The sequence below is a fragment of the Colobus angolensis genome, unplaced genomic scaffold (genome assembly GCF_000951035.1).
Source record: "Colobus angolensis palliatus isolate OR3802 unplaced genomic scaffold, Cang.pa_1.0 Scaffold67, whole genome shotgun sequence".
Lineage (NCBI taxonomy): Eukaryota > Metazoa > Chordata > Mammalia > Primates > Cercopithecidae > Colobus > Colobus angolensis.
Genome location: NW_012120376.1, coordinates 1,390,109 through 1,412,490, shown reverse-complemented (window position 1 = coordinate 1,412,490; position 22,382 = coordinate 1,390,109). Strand labels below are relative to the sequence as shown.

The 22,382-nt window shown below is 35.4% G+C and overlaps 1 protein-coding gene and 2 pseudogenes across 1 annotated transcript in view; 1 reads left to right on the top strand and 2 right to left on the bottom strand.

Moving 5' to 3' along the window:
• Positions 1-9,050, top strand: part of LOC105500596 — a 142,830-nt pseudogene extending 133,780 nt beyond the window's left edge.
• FAM19A2 (family with sequence similarity 19 (chemokine (C-C motif)-like), member A2) overlaps positions 1-22,382 on the bottom strand; it is a 522,282-nt gene that overhangs the window by 323,982 nt on the left and 175,918 nt on the right. The window lies entirely within an intron of this gene.
• Positions 21,099-22,382, bottom strand: part of LOC105500595 — a 31,990-nt pseudogene continuing 30,706 nt past the window's right edge.

Here is a 22,382-nt window from a genome sequence, read left to right as displayed (position 1 = left end):
GGAGGCTGAGGCAGGAGAATGGCGTAAACCCGAGAGGCGGAGCTTGCAGTGAGCTGAGATCCGGCCACTGCACTCCAGCCCGGGAGAGAGAGCGAGACTCCATCTCAAAAAAAAAAAAGAAAAGAAAAGCGAGGGTGACAAAATTGGATTTACATTTCTGTAAGATGATTCTAGCTGTTATATGACAAATTCACGGTGGGAGGACAAGAGAGGAACCAAGGAGATCAGTGAGAAACACTAAACAGCGATCCAGGAGAGATATGACAGTAGAGAAAGATGAAGGGAGGAAGAAACCATTCTGATGACTTCACGTTTAAAAAACAGCAGAGGGATGTGTTAGTTCCACTTAAGCATTGTTTTTTGGATTTTTTTTTTTTTTTTTTTTGCAAATAAACATTTTGACAAAAAGCTGTTCACATTTGAACAAAGTTAATTTTAAATGTTTTTTAAAACAACACAGTATACAACTGTTCATAGTATTCCTACCACTTACAAAGAAAAGTGGAGACTAATTTCTAAGCACCTATTTTTAGAAAATAACTTAGATCGATCCCCCTCAGTTCCAATCCACAAGAAATCACGGGTCAGATGTAAATTATGCAGTCAGGAGGGAAAAGAAAATCCTTGACACACTGTTCTAAAGATTAAAAAATCAAAAGGAATTTGATGAGAACAAATATAAGGAAAGAATTTAAGGAATAAGTCAGAGCAAGTAAAAGGAGAATGGAAATTTTCCTTTAAAAATGCAGTTGCCCATTCCTGTCATTCAGGACATCAATATGAGGGGAAATAACAGGTTTCAAGTGAAGCTACAAGATTACATCTTCACAGTTTTCTTAAATAAGTGCAATATAGCATTATATTTTTAAAATATTTCCAGAAAACTTTATTTTTAAAAATACCTTTTGTATGTTCATTTATGTTAACTCTTCCCCCTTACCCTCATCTTAAAAAGATAGTGCTCTCATGAAGATTGAACCTAGACGTAAAAATGCAAACAATACTTTTTTATACCACAGGTAAGTATCTTTCCCCTCTTTAACCAAAATTTTAGATATTAAAGGCCAACATTTCTAACTGATATGCATATATAAAAGCATTTAATTAAGTGTATACTATTATTTTTCCCATTTTACAGATGGGGAAACTGAAGCTCCAAGAAGTTAAATGTCTTGACCAAGGTCTCACAGCTGGAAGCCAGAATGTAAACCCATGAAGTCTGGCTCCACACTCTCAACCACTGTAAATATCACCTTGTAATATACTACACAGATGGTAGCTTGGTTCAGAAGAAAAAACAAAAATAGAAGCAACACCTGGAGGATGTAATTGAAGAAAAACAAGGAAGGGGCTGGGAATACACATCTCTCCTCATCTGCTAATTCTACCAACTGCAGAGAAGGTACAAGCAACATCTTCTGATCCTGCCAAACATCTCACCTCGAAGTGTGATTTACCTCCCATATTGCAGGCAGCAGCTCATATTCTGAGGATTTTCTTCTAGTAGTAGCAGTCAAGTGCTAACCTGCTCTGTAACAATATAGGGCATCCTGCCAAGGAAGCTGGGTTTTTATTTAGCTGCATGAATGAGATCTAGTTTCAAATATAAGACTTCCTTACTACTTATTCTAGAGATTTCATTTGAGACTGAAAAATATACTGGCCATAAAATGATCTTAGTATGAGAGGAAATCATTCTATTTAATTCTAGGGGGTAGTTCCCAACCTAACTGAATGACAAATTCAAAATATCATTCAACTAAAGCATGCCCCTTCTTCAGAAATGGCCTCATGACCCATACACTTCACGCAATAGCCTCAGCACAAGAATACAATGAGCTGACTTTGTTATAAACCATGGCTTTCATTCACTGGTATCCAAACTTAACCTCATACGAATCCAACTAAGAAGATTTGTCAGGTACTAATATCTACATTTGCTAAATAAGAAAGCAAAAGGACAGGGAGCTTTAAAGTCTTGCATAAGATTATATAACTAGGAGAAGTATGGAGAAAATATGTGGATATGGCTTCCTAAAACTGAAGATTAGGCCATTTGTTCATTCATTGTTGGTGAATTGGCAAATCAACTGGTGACTGAAAGCCTCTCATGTGCCCAGCTCCATGCTAATCAATAGACTTCTGTAGAGAACAATTTGAAACTCCCAAGTAAGTATTTAATCCACCTGTGCCTGTTTCTCTATCCACGTGCTGAAGCAAATACTAGTACTATATCCCAGAATTGCTGAGAAAATTAAAAGAGGCATTGCATATCAGCATTTAGCACAGTGTCTGGCACAAATTATTATCATATTTTTTAAATCCTGCAATTAGAGCTGTCTAATAATGATTGAACTCCTCTCACCAGAAAGGCAGAGATACAGGCTGTATAACATTTATCAGAAATAATGGATAAAGCCTGTTCCAAACCTATGAGACTATGGGAAAGAGGTAGCATCTTGGCCCATATAGGTTCTTTTCCTCTCTACTTGTTGATATAGGAGAGCTTTCTCAGAAATTTTCATACATTTCCAAAGATAATACAAACAAATGAAAAATTAATATGATTTTCAGAGACACACCAAAATAAATCAGATGCTTAGATTAACTACTCATTTATTTTTCCATTAAGGTCAATGTCATTTTCCATTGCTTATACTTTTTTAAAAGAAAACCAAATACAGAAACTAAAACTAAATCACAGGAAAAAGTTAATAAATGTGGCTGTTATTAGTTTAACCCTGTACATTAACATTCTAACGCATACTGCCTGAGTAGTCCTTTAGTTTCTCCAGAGATTTTCATTATCCCAGCTATATTAAGAGGAGCTCAAAGAAAGCGACTACATCATATGTTTTTCTTAATTCCCTGCCATACTTTCCAGCATATAGTAGGTGGCAAATACCTTTATACAGCCATGGTAGTTCACAGCCACCATGGCTATGAACTAGATTCCATACCAAATGTTGGCAAGGATGTGGAGTACATGGACCTCTCATGCATTGCAGGAGGGAGTCAAGATTTTTACACCAATACTGGAAGAGTGTCTGACAGTATTTTCAAAAGCTGTACATATACGTACCCTATGACCTAACAATTTCACTACTGGTATGTGTTTATGTGGCAATTCTACAGCAATACTACACTGATGCATCTATGTATTTAAACATGCATAAATATGTGCACACACACAGAAAATGTACAAAGGTGTTTAAAGCAGTATTATGTGGAATATCCTCAAACTGGAACAATAGAAATATTCTTCCAAGGTATAATAAATGAATTGTGGTATATTGATATGATAGAATACTATGCAGCAATGAAAATAAGGTATTGCCTTTCATATCACTCTCACCAACATGCTAAGCAAAAGAAATAAGGTTCAAATAAGTTTATACTCTAAGATTCCATTCATGGAAAGGTCAAAAGCAGGTAGGATGAATCTATAGTGATATGATGCAGAAGAGTAATTGCCTGTGGGAAAGGGACATAAGAGTAACTTCTGGAGTACTAGCAATAAAAATATTTATAGAAGTAAAAAGCCACAGGACCAATATCATTGCGTTCCACTGCTCTCTTCCCCCTGCCTATTGAATCAATGTAATTTATAAATATTCTATAGAAATAACAAAAGGCGGGGAAAGAACATTGTAGCAAAAACCCTGGAACTTCTCTGAGGTTCTATTGCTGCTTCCAACTAGCTACAAGGTTACTTATGTTGCTAAAATATTTTGTTCCTTCTCATCTCTAAAATAAATGTATTGAACTGATCTCTTTTATCCATTCAACAACACAATATATAGCAGAAGTCCCCAACCTTTTTGGCATCAGGGACTGGTTTCATGGAACACAATTTTTCCATGCACTGAGGCAGTGGGGTGTTGTTTCAGATGACTCAAGCACATCACATTTATTGTGTACTTTAGTTCTATTATTATTACATTGTAATTAATATATAATGAAATAATCACACAATTCATCATAATGTAGAATCAGTGGGAGCCCTGAGCTTGTTTTCTTGCAATTAGATGGTCCCAGCTCGATGTGATGGGAGACAGTGACAGATCATCAGGTATTAGATTCTCATAAGGAGTGCACAACCTAGATCCCTCACATGCACAGATCACTGTAGGGTTTTTGCTCCCATGAGAATCTAATGCTGCCACTAATCTGACAGGCGGTGGAGCTCAGGCGGTAATGCAGGCAATGGGGAGTGGCTGAAAATACAGATGACGCTTCACTTGCCCTCCCACTGCTCACCCCCTGCTGTGTTGCCCAGCTCCTAACAGGCCACAGACAGATACCCATCTGTGACCCAGGGGTTGGGGACTCCTAATATATGATGATTCACATTGTATATCAAAAGTAAATCAAAAAATTGTAATTACAGCTAATTAAAAACTATGTAAACATACAGATGAAAATAAGATATTATGGAGAGCTATAATTAGCTGCTGTTAAGTGATGATGTTATAGAAAAGTTTTAATATAAATAAAACTTGCAATCAAAAGATCCCATGATAACAAGAACAAAACAGTGTTACCAAAAAACAAAAGCCATATGGTTTGATCCCCAACCTGGAGGACCCTAACGCTCCAATGCCTCTCTCTTCTGTGGAATCACATCACTTGTCCCCTTTGTCCAACCAATGAGAAAATCCTTCAGAGACTGGTGATAATATGGTAGGGAAGGTAACTGCAATTAGGTCTTGTAGTGGCTTATGTTTCACTGCATTTTCATATAGCCTAGGACATAGTACTCTGTATATTACAGTTATTCCATAGATATTTCTAGATTTATTTATTTGGGATAATAAAAAGGGAAAATTTCTGTGAGACACACACTTGAATCATAAGAGACCTTTTTTAGTTTCTCCTTTCCTTACAAATAGCCCACATGTAACCTCAGTGTTCTTTCTCTAACTGAAATCTTGGCTACTCCCTGAGCACCCTGCCTCCCTTGCATCTCAAGTATTGGCTTTCTCTCACTTTTGCACAAAGGGCCTAGCTACAAGTGAGGTGCACTCTTTGCTTCTCATGATAGCTTCCTGATTATTCTCCCCATCTCTTCCATAAAATTTTCTAGCTTAGAATCTCATCTCATCAGATTACATTACTCGCAAACCCTCGTTGTTGATGTAGTCTACTGATACCTGAGTCATTTCCAACTATTGCCAGACAATTTTAGCTCCTGGTTTACTATGACTTTCTAAAACACAACCCCTATCTTAATTTTTGGCTATTTCAGTTCATATAGAGATAGTCCTACCAACACCCTGGCCCTTTCCTGAATTTCTCTCCTCTAATAATCATATCATACTCCCTATTTTAGGTTCTCATTCCCAAGTCATATTCTTCACTTTGTTGTTACCTATAACCTCTTAAAATCTAAAGTTTATGCATCCATCTCCTGGCATGCATCTTTCTATCTTTCTACCTTATTCCTTCCAGTACATCAATTCACTCTAAAAATGCTTAAACCCCACAAGTTCTTGCAAAGCATTAATTCTATTAATTCTTTACATCCTTCACCCATCTGACATCCTCTCTACCCTTCTTACTTAGATTAAATTCTATTGCCAATCATTGGAATTACTCTCTTGCATACATCCTTGACTCCTTTCCCCTCTCATCACCATCATCTCTCACCACCATCATGTCTCACCACCATCATCTCTCACCACCATCATCTCTCACCACCATCATTTCTCACCACCATCATCTCTCATTATCATCATCTCTCACCATCATCATCTCTCACATGGATTACTGCATTAGTCTCCTAACAGGTTCCCCAGCTTCTGTCTTTCTCCATCTACAGCCTGTTGTCAACACGGTAGTCAAAAGGATCCTTTTAAATGTAAATATGGACCTGTCATTCACCTATTCAATAATGTGGCTTCCATCTCAGAGAAAAACCAAAGTCCAAGCAATGGCTTACAAAGCCAGCCATGAATCGCACCCATTATGTCTGATTTCCCCTCCTATTCTCATCCGCTAACTCAGCCCAGGAAGCTACACTGGGCCCCTCACTTTTCCTCTATCCCACCAGACATGCTCCTACCTCAGAGCCTTTGCACTGACTGTTTCCTCTGCCTAGAATGTTCTTACCCTAGATATACTCTCATGACTTCCTCCTTTGCCTTCGAATTTTGCTTAAATCTCAGCTTCTGAATGTGGCTTACTCTCAAATACAATTTAAAACTGCAACCCATCCATCTCAGCCTGGGACTTCCTATCCTTCATATCCTACTCTATTTTTCTTTTTACCACTGTGCTTTTAAATGTCTACTCTACTACACAATTTGTTTATTTATTGTGTTCATTGTTTCTCCCTTGTCTACCACCAGTAGGATTTAGACTCCATGAGGCAAGATCTTAATCTGTCTTGTTCTCTTATATATTCCAAGTACCATGAGAGCAATGGCTAGTATATAGTAGATGTACAATAAATATGTTTACATAATTTAAACATAAATACATTTCTATGTGTGACTTGCTGGATTTCAATAGAAGCAGAACCAGACTTGAGTAAAGACTTTCACATTTCTCATTTCCAATTTTTCTACAAGAAGAGCATGCAAAAAAGGAGAATGTTTCTAATTGACCCATATGTTACAGTCTAAAAGTTAATCTCTACATTTGCTTCCCATACAGAAAAAAAATTCTTAATTGTAGATCCACAGTATATCTATAAAATCACTTTTAGTTTATAGTTATCTGAAATATTATATATTATAAATGAATAGCAGTTACCAAAATCATTACGGTATCAATTAAGCAAAAATATAAAGTATTATTTTATCTTAAATACCAACACTTAAGAGCAGCCACACATAATTAAAGAAAGTGAGAAGATGAAAACTTTTATGCTAATTCTGCAGGAAACTTCAAGCCTCTTCTAAAGTTTTAAGAAATGAGGCCTTTGTTATGTCTATTTTCACTTCAAAGCATGGCTTTCTTCATCCCTGTTACAAGTGGATCACCAGCACTGCTCTGATATGGTTAGATTCTTTTCAACTCATTTAAATGAAATAGAGAGCTAGAAAGGTGTTTCTGATATTACTAGGCAACAGCTAGAAGAGAGACGAAGCAAAAAGGTGTTAAAAAGAAGAAAAGTTACTTGAACTGAAAAGAGCTGTATTGTAAAATAGGAATGAGCTTCTAGTCTCTGCTCAGATATGAGTAAAGAGAGGGAAAAAAATGAATGTCTCCAAGTTTGGTGGGGAATGTGATAGGGTATAAATTGTCTTTAAGATAAGTGGGATGGGCAACTACTATATGACCCAGAATTTCCTCTGTCGGATATGTACCTAAAGGAAATGAAATGAGTACTACATAGAGATATCAGTGCTCCCATATTCATTGCAGCATTATTCATAATAGTCAAGATATGAAAACAACCTAAGTGTCTATTGATGGGTGAATGGATAAAGAAAATGTGGTACAGATACACAGTAGATATTAGAAAGCCTTAAAAATGAAGAAAATTATATCATTTGCAACAATGTGGATGAACCCAGAGAACATTATGCTACATTAAATAAGCCAGAAACACAAAGCAACATAATGTATGATCTCACTTATTTGTGGATTTTTTTTAAAGTCAAATACATAAAAACAAATAGAACAGTGGTTACCAGGGATGGGGTGAGGGGGGTAAACTACATGGAGAGATGTAGGTCAAAGAGTTCAAAGTTGCAGTTATGTAGGATGATTAAATATAGAAAGCTAATGTGTAAGATAAAGACTATAGTTAATAATATTGTATTGTATACTAGAAATTTGCTAAAAGAGTAGAATTTAGGTGTTACCACCAAAAAAAGACAACTATGTGAGGTGATGGCAATGTTTATTTGCTTGACTGTAGTAATCATTTCTTTACTATGTATGTGTATATCCAAACATCATGCAATATACCATACATATACAATATAAATGAATAAATGAATGAATGGAAGAAAGGTTCTAATTTTTATTGCTGTCGTCTCCACTTTAACCTTGCTTCTTCCTTCCATTTCCAATGAGATCTTAAATATAGATTATTTGTGACTTCAGAATACAGATATGTTTCTGGAAATTCATATAGAAGATAATTTAATTTAAAAATATAGGAAATGCATGTTTAATTCATTTATATGCATATAGCATTTTCTAGCTTACTGGCAACTTTAATATGAAATTTTAGCATGAAAGTGCTTTCAGGGACTATATACCATATATATTTTAGATAATCTAGTTCAAACTACTCATTCTGAGAGCAGGAAAATTAGGACCAGAGAGGATCAATGTCTTCTCTAAGGTTATAGGGATAAACTAGAAAGCAGGTTCCCTCTCTGTCATCCTGCTTTCTTTCCATTAATCCACAAAAATACTATATGTATTTTACAGATAAGCAAAGTGAGGTGTAGACAGTTCATTTGCCCTAAGTTGCACAAATAGTAAGTGATGCAACTCAAGTTCGATGTCCTTTCTGATTCATATACGTGCCAATGAAAAAACATGTCTAAGAAAGCAATAACTGCAAAATCCAAAAATAAGCCTTAGATAATCTACCCTCAAATCATCTACTTATTAAAATTTACAATTCATCATTTTCCTATCAAGCTCTATTAAGCAAAATAAACTCAAACATTTTCATTTTTATACTATGAAGACTCATAGCACAGCTTTAATGTATTTTTTCTTCTCTCGATTTATCAAAACTATTTCAATCTCTCTTAGATGATTTGAAGAGTATAAAATTTAGCCTGGTGATGGTAGTGCTGACTAGATCCTAAATTGTTTTCCATTTTGATGATACTTTTGTTTTGTAAACCAAGCACATGAGATTTGAAAGGTTTTCGGTGTTTTTTGGTTTTCTTGTTTTTGTTTTTGTTTGGTTTTTGGGTTTGTTTTTCTCTTTAAACCTTCCAGTTTCATCACTGCTTTTTGTTGGCAAAGGCAAACAGGGTTGTGAAGTGTGCCCTCTGCTGGTAAGAAGAGGAAAACGGTCATACTTCAAACCAAAGCGATCTTACGAATTTCATATGGATAGCAGATGTATCTGAAGATCCGAAATATAGTAGCCTACAAATGATTGATTTAAAAATAACTACCATGCTATAATAACATAACCATATATAATAGTCACTTAAAATTGGAGAGAAAATAGATTTACAAGACATTGAATAGTAATATTTATACTTGTTTCAGCATTTTGTTTGCTTTACTACTAACTAACGTCTAAGAGAGGTTACAATTGGGAAGAGAAAGGGAAGTCATGCTCAGATGGATGGAGCCACCCAGTGTTTTTCCATACTTTACCGAGGAAACTGTCAATAGTTTATCAACTTCAAAATATCAACTGCAAGCACTGACATTATCATTCAAATGGAAGTCACCAAATTCAGTGACCAGTATATCTTCTCCCCAACACATTTTCTATCACAATTCATCAATAAGTCCCCATCAACCCTTTTAATATCTCCTTGCAAGGCAAAAAGGGAGACAGATCCCTAACTCATCACAAATGTTCATTACAAGTGTGTGCTTCAGACATCTGCAAGTTACTTAAACTAACAACTATAAACTTATTATATTTCTTATCTCATAAGACTAGATGGACTATATATTTCTTTTTATGAGGTGTTAAGAAATGAATCTTGCCTGTGAAGCATGTTTGAAGGAAACTCTGGGAAGGGTGATGAAGATGCGTCCTGTGTGATTTGTCACCTGGCCACCTCTCTACCATTCTTCCTGGCCCCCGTGCTCCTTCTGCTCCAGCCACACTGACCCCTTCCTATTCCTGGAGCATGCTGAGCACATCATCTCCCAGGGGCTTTTGCATGTGCTGACCCAGCCCCTATGATTGTAATGTTCTTTACACACACAGACACACAGCCTCTTCTTACAGCTCATTGAGGGCTCGGCATAAATATCCCAACATTAAAAAGACCTTCCTTTATTACCCTATATGAAATCACCACATCCCTTTACCCCGATCTTCACAATATTTATTACTTGTTATTATCACAGTGATTTTGTTTAATTTATAATCCATATCTTCCCAGGAGGAAGCAAGCTTTGTGAAGAAGAGACTTAACTTATGTGGTTCACTGTTCTGTTCACAGTAACTGGAAGAGAACCTAGTTCATAGTAGGTCATAAATATTTGATGAATGGATAAGTAAATGAACTTATCAGGAACACTACAAAGATAATTTCTGCTTTGAATGGGAGAGTGATCTAACGACTTCCAGGGCACCATCCTGTAATTTTATAAAGATAGATCATCTTGAAAAAACAGACCCCATCTTCTTTCTTTTGATTGCTAGTCATACACTTTCACAAGTCCTTATAACTTTTTTTAAAGTTTTACTTTTTTTTAAATTGATACATAACACTACGGGGTACAATGTGGTATTTACATACATGTATACACTGTATAATGATCAAATCAAGGTAATTAGTGAATCCATCACCTCAAACATTTATCGTTTCTTTGTGGTAAGAGCATTCAAAATTCGCTCTTCTAGTTATTTTAAAATATACAATTCTTTATCGTTAAATATAGTCAACCCTACTGTCCAAAAGAACACCAGAACCTATTCCTCCTAATTGGAATGTTGTACCCATTTGCAAACATTTCCCCATTCCTCTAACCTTCCCAGTCTCTGATAACCACTATCCTACTCTCTACTTCTATGAGATCAGCCTTTTAAAATTCCACATATGAGTGAGATCGTGTGGTATGTCTCTTTCTGTGTCCAGCTTATTTCACTTAACATAAGGTCCTCATAACTCTTTACAAAGAAATAAAGTATAAGCAAATCAACTAAATGAATTTGTAAACACCATGAAAAAAGTTTGATTGGATGTTTAAATAATTCATTGCACTACCGTGTAAGGTATTTTTTCTTCTTCGTTACTGTCATTTCCGTTTGATCATGTATTTTAAGACAAATAAAATACAGCAACTATAAATAATCTACAAAAATATCACATTACTGGACTTGATTAAGTGGTTAAATACCAAATATTTCACATAGTTTCTATGCTTTCTAAAATTAACATTATAATAGAATAATGTTTTTCAAGAACTGAAAAGGTAAAGCAGTAACAGGAAGAAAACAAAATTTAAATGTGTGAGTATATGCTAGTACTTACTATTTATTATGATACTGCCAAACTCTGTTAAAAGTATCATCACACAACACAACATCTTCTAAATCTAATTCAAAAATGACATACCTAAAATTTATCATAAAGAAATATGATATTCTATTTAAAATATTACTACTGTAACACCCATCTTTGAGATGAACACATTTTAGGTATGCTTGTAATCCCTAAGGAATAAGCAAAATAATGAAATTGGTAACATGTCCAAATATTCCTACCTGGCTTTCTGGCATTGCTGTCTGTCTAGATGCATCAGGATTACACACAAGAAAGATGATTGCAGTTATTTGGCGTTTTGACAAATGCCTGACACTATCCATTTTATTGCCAACATTTTAGGCCCCTTATTGCACATGATGAGAGAACTGACCTTTGAAAGAAAATTGTTGGGTCGAATAGAGAAAAATCAAACGACAGAAATTGATAGAAAGAGGACTGTTGTTGCAATCATAATTGGATCATCTCAGATGACCAACTTTTCTAACTAGTAAATTTTTGTAACTTAATCATGTTTACCAGTGAAAATCTCCTATTACAAACGTACACACATTACACAAGGGAGAATATTTTAGCCCATGTAGTCATTTTTCAGAAGAAAAGCAGAGCAATGAGAACTTCAGTATCTGGTCACACATAAAATAATCATATTAAACACATAATTTCAGGTCTTCATAGCATTTTGCAAAACACACTGTTTAAATTATTTGAAAGTCAATTAAGTAAATTTGGGGGGCATCATAAGGCCAAAAGATGATGCAGGTCCCCTTATTTATAAAATCATCATGTTCTCTTTTACTCATCCTTCTTACATTGGTATCAAGTAACAGCAGAGAAAGCTCCACTTTCTTAGATGTATTCATTTATTCATTTGAAAAGCATTTCTTAAGTGTCTACTATGTACCAGGAACCAATAGTTTCTGGGAATTTGAAGATTATACATAATCCCAATCTCTTTAGAGCTGATAGAAGATATAACATGGATGATTTCTGATTTGTGTTTGACATTACCACTATGAAACGCTCTCAAAGAAAAGTCAAAAGGACACTAGGCATTTAGATACGAGCAATTCAGAAACACTCATTTGGCTTTATCAGACATAAAAAGTAGATAATTATGTGAAAGTCTAATATTATTTCAAGTGACTAAGCCATCCAAAGTGAAGCATTACGTCATTCCATCCATTTATTACTCACAGAAGGTAATCAGATAATTCTATTCTTTGTTTTGCAGATGATGAAACCAACATTCTGAAAATTTGTGACACATACAAAGTCAAAAAATGAGCAGTTCTTAGATATGAACTGAGGTCCACTAGCTCCTAGTCCATGTTTATTCCCATGAGAATAATTATCCAACCACATAGAATAAACTCATCTTCCTTCCCTTTCTGTCTTCAGACACTGATAGGAATGCCTTGGTGACAAAGTACTGTATGTTTAAATAATTCAACATTCTTTGAAAACTGCCCTCAAATAGCTACTCCAGTGCCAAAAAAGAATAAAGGAGACTGGCTAGCTGAGGTAGTCTCATAACATACTTAAATGTGCCTAAGAAACACACCATTCTCAATTAGTTTTTACATTTTTGTTTTTTGTTTACTTTTGCAACATTCAAAATACCTATATAAAAACATTAATTTGAAACTGTAGTATAAGGTAGCCAGTGGCTTGTATAAAATAGACCAGAGTTAAATCCCCTGCAACTGCACTGAGCTCTTCTGTAAACTTCAGTTTGCCTCATCTATAATAAGGAGCTAAAGCTGACTTCACATTTGTAAAATACTTGCTTGACCTCTCAGCACACAAATGCTAAGTAAATCATAAGCACTAATAGGGATTCTATGAGAATGGCTCCCTAATAGTGCTTATACGCTACTGACAATTGTTTGTACTTGATTTTCAAGTGTTCTTAAATCATTTCATAGTGCATGCTGAACATTACCGCTAGAATCTGTAGAAATCTGTAATTTCTAAGGCTTCATATGTTTGGTCACTTTTAGTGGAGATTAAATAAAAGTGATTTAGTGGTGATAAGAAGAACTCCAACTCACCTCATATACACTGGTGCATTGAGAAACATCAATAAATGTTAATTATCTGACTGTCACATTATTAAAACTTTGATAAGTCTGTTCTTCTCATAAAGCAAATATAAAAAATAAAACATTTTGTCTGTAACAAAACTCTTATTTTTATCACTTCTATTTTCCTTTAGGTGATGTGCCCTATTGAAGGCAACGGGAGACACGTACATCATCTATCTCGTATTTCAACATTTTTCAAAAAAAAAAAACAGACTGTTGATTTGTTTTAACCTCCACAGATGCTTTGTGAAGGTACAAAGGTACGTATGGTCAGGATGAGACATTTCCTATTTTTATAAGCACCTTCAAACTTCCATTGCTTACATTCGTATTGAATTTTCTCAAAGCACAAAAGTAAAAAAGTCTCTACAGGAATAAAACTGTATCCAAACTATTCCATCTCAGACTTTGTCTTATTCCTAAAAGTACTCTACAGAAGCAAATATTTGAAAACGTAATGGGAAATAATCCAATCTAAAACACAGTACCCAAAATTTAACCTTATCAATAAAAAAGAAAATCAGTATTTTGGTACTATGATAGTACTAAATATTCCACAAATAACACACTCAGAAGAGAAAAAATAAAATTCTATATTCCTGATTATTGCAGGGTTTTAAAAAATCACTTAAATCTAAATACTGGAGGGAAATGTAGTTTGCAGAAAATCGTGGAAGCACAGTCACGCTGCAGACAAAATTGCCCTGAAATTTGCCCAGTTCAGAGCCTCAATGCATAATTACATATTCTCCTTATTAAAATGCTGGAAATTAATTTCTTGCCCAAGAGGAATTCATAGCCCCATGTTTAAAGCACAAAGATTACAAGGGAAACATTTAGATTGTCTACAGATGCCATCACATGAATTTAGCCTATTATTATTGAACATTTGCAGTTTATGGACAAAAAAATAGTAAATCAGTAAGTTCAGCAGGATAGGCTGCTTAAGAAGGATTAGACTATCAGACTATAAATGAGATAGAATTTTACTACATGGAAATCAGTGAGATAAATTTAAGCTTTGTGGCTTACAAATTTGTGGTATTTACTGCAAGGGCAGCACAATAGAAATCAATGCCTGCCACTACCCACTCATAAATCTCTAATCATAGCATGTAACAGGTTTGAACTAACGCAGGATCAAGTAGAACACAATTTTCCTGGTTAACATATTATAAAAGTAGGTGTGTTCATAAACATACAACAAGAAAAAGGAAAGAAGACTTCCTACTGCTAATGGGTGCCATTTGAAACTTAAGTTAATAGTGAGTCTAAAATTCCAATAGCTAATCCTTCAGGCAAATACTGCACCCAGATATTAAATACTACACACATCATCATCACACAGCATGGCGGCTCTGTTGGAGTTACTCTATTAGAAAAATCACCCTTATTACTAGTCTAATACCACAGTGTGAGTAATGAACTGCACTGTAAGTTGTATAGCATCATTTAATGAACTGCAATAATATGAAATTTCCTTTTGGTCTGTTTAATAACTTATCTTATTCACTCAACTACTCAGGCTTCAAACCTTGACCATCTAATATTAGACACCGGGAGATTCACTGTGTAAATATAACCAATTAGTTGTAAGTTAGTTGATAATTTAAGGTCACCTTCAAATATAGCACAATCAAAAGCCAAAATACTATTTCACTTTTACAACAATTGGTATAATGGCAACAGGTTCTAATTTACAAAGTCTACGTAATAGGCCTCATCAATATATGCAGAAGGAAAATTAACTATCTTGGACCCACTTTGCAGGAATAGTGCCAGTGCCATGCGAGATGCTTCTTAAATACTTCATATCTGACTATTGACTGATATCTTAGTGAACTACTGTGGAATGCATTTAACAAAAATCTTTAAAATATATATTGTTCCACTGGGCTATATAAACACACATCAAAACATCCTACTGACAGCAAAAACCTTAATTTTATAATTCAGGCAATAAAATACAAAGATTATAAAGCTACATTCTCAAGAATACAGGGTAAATTTAACACATTAGTGGACCAACTTTGACAGCGAGATACCAACATTTACAACCGAAGATAGTATATTAACCAGTGTTGCTGTGTAATTTATTTTGTGTTTGTGAGCTGAAAGCAATTCAAAATGATGTTCAGGCTGGGCGCAGTGTCTCATGCCTATAATCCCACGCTTTGGGAGGCCAAGGTGGGCGGATCACTTGAGCCCAGAAATTCAAGATCAGCCTGGGCAACATGGCTAAATCCCATCTCTACAAAAAAAAATACAAAATTAGCTGGGCATATTGGTGCATGCCTGTAGTTCCAGTTAGTCAGGAGGCTGAGGCAGGAGAATTGCTTAAACCTGGAAGGCAGAGGCTGCGGTGAGCAGAGATGGCACCACTGCACTCCAGCCTGGGTGACAGGGCCAGACTCTGTCTCAACAAAATAAAAAATAAAAATAAAATAAAATCATGTTCAGTTGTCAGTACTTTTCATCTTGGCTGCCATACATAGGCCATAAAGCAACTTAAAGTCAGATTCCACTAGCATTTATTAAACAGAACTATTAAATATCAAGTATTGTGCTAGACTTTTCCACATAAATTGATAATTCTCATGATAAACCAGATTTGGAAACCACCCTGCCCAGTGGTGAGCCACATCTCCACAATGCTATGCCCAATAGCTTCAATGATAGGACAGACAACCTCCTAAAAATAAAAAGTCCATCCATTTCATCACGCAGAGCTCTATCAGCAAATTCTGCTATAACTAACCAAAATCTGTTTTCTAAAAAGGTCTATCCTAGCACCTCTTCTAGTATTACAAATGAGCCCTCTTCTCTCCTATACAAGAAGACAGTTATTCACATACATGAAAAGTTACCATGTCTCCAACTTGCTGCAATTTAAACTTGTCTGCCCCATCTTTGATCTTTCTGGTAGCATTCCGTCTTTTTCCTTCTTATAATTTACAACTGATATATCATGTTTTTATTCACTTTTTATAGCTTGTGTTCTCTGCTAAACAAGGGATCTCTGAGTTTGAGGATCATGTCTATTTTGTGAACCATTGCACAGCTAGAATCTAAAACATAACAGGTACTCAATAAATATTTGATGTATAAATTAAAGAATAAATCATTTTGACGCATAAGCTCATAATCTTTGGTTTATATCACCACACTCATTTTTAGAGATAGAGTCACAGGAGAAGAGTAAGAGTTCCTCAATTAGCTGATCTCCTACATAGTAGGAAATCTCAGTAAATGGTTTTAAAGTAGATTTTTTAACGATAAAGGTCAGCAGCATTTATTTATTCTATAAATACATATATTGATTTTCTACAAAGTGCAAACAATGTACCAGACACTGATGATATAGTGGTGAGCAGAGTAGATATAGCTCTTGCCCTCATGATGTGGTAATGAAATTTAAGAGGTTACTATATAGAGAAGCAAAGTACACTATTTATTGCAAGAGAATTGCATTAAGTTCACAACCTCACATAGATCCGGCAGTGAGACATCAATTAACTATCTTGTAATCAGATAATAACCACAGCAAGGAAAAAGAGAAGATGGCAGACCTCAATTTAAACAAGTAAATCATGGAGTCATAAAGCTGAGACATGAGTGGTCCAATTCATAAATGCAGAAAGTAGAATGGTGGTTGCTGGGGTTGAAGGGATAGGAGAATGGGGATTTGTATTTAATGGGTATAGAATTCTATTTTGGGAAGACGAAAAAAGTTTTGGAGATGGATGGTGGTAATGGTTGCACAACATTAATAGATGTAATGCCACCAAATTGTACACTTTAAAATAGTTACAATGGCAAATTTTATATTGTGTATATTTCAACACCACAAAGAAAACTACAAAAAGAACTGTGTCACACATGGCAGTTACATTTCAAACAATGTAGTAGTCATTTACCATGCATATACAGAACTCAGGGTCCTCAGTTTTTGAGTTGTTTTTGAGTTCCACGTGCACAAATAAGGAGAAACACTACCAACAGCAGGAACTTAAGTGAAGGAAGACGACCACATTTGACAAATGATTTATCATTATGTGACCAGTGAGAAACCTCAAGGATGCCGACAGCTCATTTTTTACTTAAATTCCCTTTCAGGAAAGCTCTCTAGGACTGTGAGACTCGGTGATTATTTTTTAATTCTCTCACCTCCAAAACACAAAGAAATCTTTACCCCTCAAGTGAAAAAGCTTAACTTTGCAAAAATCCTAGGGACACAGCTACCAGAAATGACTCAAGGATGAAGTCGGGAAATACTGGGAAAGCTAATTGGAAAATGTTAACTCTGTCTTAACACTCCAACTGCCCTCAGACCTTTCTTCCCACAGGTGCCAGGGAAATCATATTTAAAATCAAGATGCAAGTGGCATATGACTGAGGAGAAAACCTCCATTCCTAATATAAAATGTAAGGCATACTGCAACAACATCCCTCTGAGCCCTTCTCATAATCGACCATCCTACCAATCATTCATACGGATAGCAAAACCAGAACAGTGTCACCGCCAAGCCAGTCAAACTGTCAACAACATTTATTATTGTGTGTACAGGGTACCAGTAAGTGATACAAAAGAAAAAGTCTCATCCTTTGCCCTTCAGGAGCTCATAATAGGAAGAATAATTATTTCTGCCATACATGTAGGGCAGGGGAGTTGGAATGCAATGAAGAAAAGAGCATGAGCTCTAGAGTGAGACAGATCAGTGATCTAATACCAACTCTATAACTTTTTAGCTGTATGACCTTAATGATAATACATAGCTAAATTACTGAGGGCTTACCACGCACCACGAAGTTTGGTCCATAATCCATCCCAGCTAATCTTCACAAACCCTATAAAGTAAATACTATTATTGTTTCATACATAAACTCAAGCTATTTAATTTCCCTGAGCCTCAGTTTCCTTGAGGGAATGCAGGATTAATATCAACTTTTTATCATTGTTTTGAAAGTTACATGAGCTAATGTTTAAAAAAAAAAATAGCTTAAGATACTGTAGACTCTCAGTATATGAATACTGATACCAATATTTCACTAAATGTCTATAAAATGCACATATTTAGAAAAATTACTCTAAGAAAGCATTTTAGATATCAGTATTTTGTTATAAATAGTCTGAACTATTTGTAAATGCAATTTAATTCAGCAAGTATATATATTCTTGCTATATACAAGATACTGTGCCAGTTACTGCAATATGCACGACAATATATGACACAATTTCGGTCATTAAGGAGTTAGTAATCCAGGAAACTAATAGCAGAATAAATTCTATCTTAAAATTAACTCAACTAACCAAGGCCTAAGAGTTGCGGATGTGGTGAAATATTTTTATTCTGGAGTGTATTTTGTTATATTCTCCATCACTGTTTTGAACCATAACTGCAAGATGACTTTTTCCCTGAAAAATATAACTTTCTACAAGTTAAATACCAGGTTATTTCACTAAAGTATGGTTCCTCTTGTTTTTCATATTAATATAGCATATATTTTTATAAACACCTGTACCAAGTGAGCACTTGCTGATTTTCAATCATCAGCATGCAATTCATTCAATAAAAGAAAACAAGCAGCCAATATTCAGGCATTCTGTTTATAATGACAACCTAAACTGCCATTCAAGCCCACTGCTGTCTGTTATAATTATCAGAATGAATGGAAATAAATGATCAATAATGGGAAAGCTTCTTATTCATCTCCCATGGCAATGTGCTTTCAATTCCTAGTGAGATTTCCCAAGATATTTATGGAGAAATCTTCCCAGAACATTGATCTCAATTGAAGATCTTATAGTTTGGGAGAATGCAGGGAATTTCCCCATGGAAATGGGGAAAGATATGATATAAGGTACTGGGCATTCCCACAGTAAACAAGTACTGAGCATTTATAAAATATTTGACAGAATTGATAACATAGATACTGTAATTAGTGTGCATTATAAAATGTTTCCCATCCCTCCAGGTAAACTCCATCAAACTACAGTTTTAAAAGCAGTTAACATACTGGAGTAACAATCATTAGTCAAAACCCATTACATTTCATTGTGAAATCCCCAGTGTTATCAATCTCTTTCATCCTTCCAGGAAAGAATAGCAATCCATGTATATGATTAAATGATATCACCATTTATTCACACAAAATCAAGCAAAGGCTTAAAGATGGTATTTAATATATTAGAAATGTCCATTCAACTAAGCTTAAAGTTAAGTTTAAAAAAAAATTCACGTTTTACACCACAAATGATGCTTCTGGTTCTTAAGTTTCCAATTTAATTATTTTCAATTTCCTAATATATTTGTATTCAATTTTAGTTTTATTCATTTTAATGCTCAACGTTCAGACTACCTCATTATAAATATTGAAAGACAATCTCATCATTGTAGATTAAACTGATTCCAAATCATCTCAACAGGATATTGAGAACTTACCTTTAACCGAAAATGTTTCATTTTATTAAGTTGATACTAAATGACTACAAATGCCAAGTTCTATACCGGCACTAAACATATAAAAATGACTTCAGAACATAGTAAGAAGGAGAAACACAAGAAAGACAAGAATTAAAATACAACATGAAAAGTGCCACACTAGTATTATTATACCAAAGCCCCACAGAAACACAGAGGGAATATGCCCTCATTACAGCCCCCTTCCTTTCATTTCTACCTGGAAGAAAGGAGACCCTACATTTCCAAAGGAGGTAGTTTTAGGCTTAATATTAGGGGACAAATAATAGCTCACTAAGAAAACTTAAAAAGAATGAAAGAACATTCCAAGTAAAGAAAAATGTAAGACACAAAGCCCAAAGGTAGAAATGGGCATGGTGTTTTCAGAGAATGTCAATTAGTTGTGTCAATGAGTTGCAGCACAGATAACACTGGGATATGGACAGGGAGTCAGATGAAAAGGGTGAAGGTGAAAATTAACTACCTACAAACCAAACTGTAAAGACTATTCTATTTCATGCTAAGGAGTTTATACTACAGGCAAGAGCTACTCATTTACATTTTCTTTGTGTTTGAAAATGATTTCAGTAAAAACAACCCTTAACTCACTTCTCATTCACTGAAATGTACTGATTGAGCACCATTTCTCTGACAGGATTGGCAAATATCACAATGGCCAAAATTTTTCTGCAGCCTGGTTTGATATGGCCCACAAACTGAAAATAGTTTTTACATTTTTAAATGAATGAAGACAATCAAAGTAAGAATAATATTTCATGACACGTGTTTATACAAAATTTAAATTTTAGTGCCCCTAAATAAAGTTTTATTTGAACACAGTTATATTCACTCCTTTGCATATTGTCCATGGCTGCTTTTGTGATATGGTAGCAGAGATAAGTAGTTGCAATAGAGACAATATGGCCTGCAAATCCTAAAACACTTACTAAAACAGAAAAAGGCTGCTGATTTCTGTGCTAGATACTGGGAAAACAAAAGGTCTAATTATGGAGATGAACAGAGAAGCAGATCAATACAATTCAATATGATAAGTAATGTGGTACAAATAATCTCATAATATCAGATTAACAGATGCTTGGGACACACAGCCCAAATGGTGGGAAAGGACTCTGAATAAGGAAAGGCTTCTTTTGTTTAATTTATTATTATTATTATTATTTTTATTTTTATTTATTATTTCCATAGGTTTTGGGGGAACAAATGGTATTTGGTTACATGAATAAGTTGTTTAGTGGCAATTTGTGAGATTTTGGTGCACCCATCACCCGAGCAGTATACACTGTACCCAATTTGTAGTCTTTTATCCCTCACCGCCTCCCACCCTTTCGCTCAAGTCCCCAAAGTCCACTGTACCATTCTTTTTTTTTTTTTTTGGTCTTTCTGCAATATTTTATTAAAGGTCTTTACAGAGCAACATTGGGACTCCAGAATACAGCTGCCAAGGAGACTCTGTTATGCTGTGGGGACTGGCTGGGGCATGGCAGGTGGTTCTGGCTTCCCACCCTTCTGTTCTGAGATGGGGTGGTGGGCAGTATCTCATCTTTGGGTTCCATGATGCTCATGTGGTCAGGCAGGGGCTTCTTAGGGCCAATCTTACCAACTGGGTCCCACGGCAGCACGATCTTCACCTTGATGCCCAGCACACCCTATCTGAGCAACACATGGCGCACGGCAGTATCAATGTAGTAGTTAACAGGGTCTCCGCTGTGGATCATCGGGCCACCCACAAACTTCATGGATTTAGTCCTCTGTCCTCGGAGTTTCCCAGACACCACCAACTCGCAGCCTTTAGCCCCCCTCTCCATGATGAACCGCAACGCACCATAGCCAGGCCCTCCTCACAGCAAGCCCTCCTAGGAACTTGTAACACAGAGATTCTGCCTGGGCAATGTCACAGACCTCTAGCGGCCACCTTGTCAGCATAAAGCTCTACACTGCCCTCTGGAAAGTCAAATGTCTTCTGAACTCCAGCAGTCAGTTCCCGAATCCACCCGCCCTTCTCACCAAGAACATTCTGTGTTCTAGTGGCTAAGATAATCATTTCTGTCCTGGTTGGTGTAAAGGAAAGGCTTCTAAAACTGGATTAGATAAAATGTAGAGACCAAGCAATGAAGAGCCTTACATGTCCTGCTAAAGACTTCAATTTCATACTGAAGGCAATGGCAAGCCTTTGATAGGTTTTAAGGTTTATGACATGATCAGTTTTATATTTTAAAATGGTGATCCTAGAAGAAATTTATATAATTATACTTAATGCCATTTTCTTCCATAGCAAACACAACACTGGGATGTCAGGATTATTTCCTCTAAGAAGAATTAACAAACATTCCGATCAGGCAATCATTCTTATTCACTTTTTCTCTCTTAATAAAATAATAACAACAACAATAATAGTTAGTACTTTTTGAGTGTTACCATGTGCCAGGCACTTGCTAAGTGCTTCAGTGTATTAATTCGTTCAATCCTCACTCATATAATCTGAGCAAGTAATTCCTGTCAAACTGGGTACATAAAATAATATAATTAGATTTAACCCTTTTCTGGATGAAAACATTTCTAGTGCTCAAATCACATATTCTTATCTGCTCTTAGGCAAATGTACTGAACAGTTGAAGCATAAACTTTAGCTCCCTTTATCAAGCAAAACAGGTAGT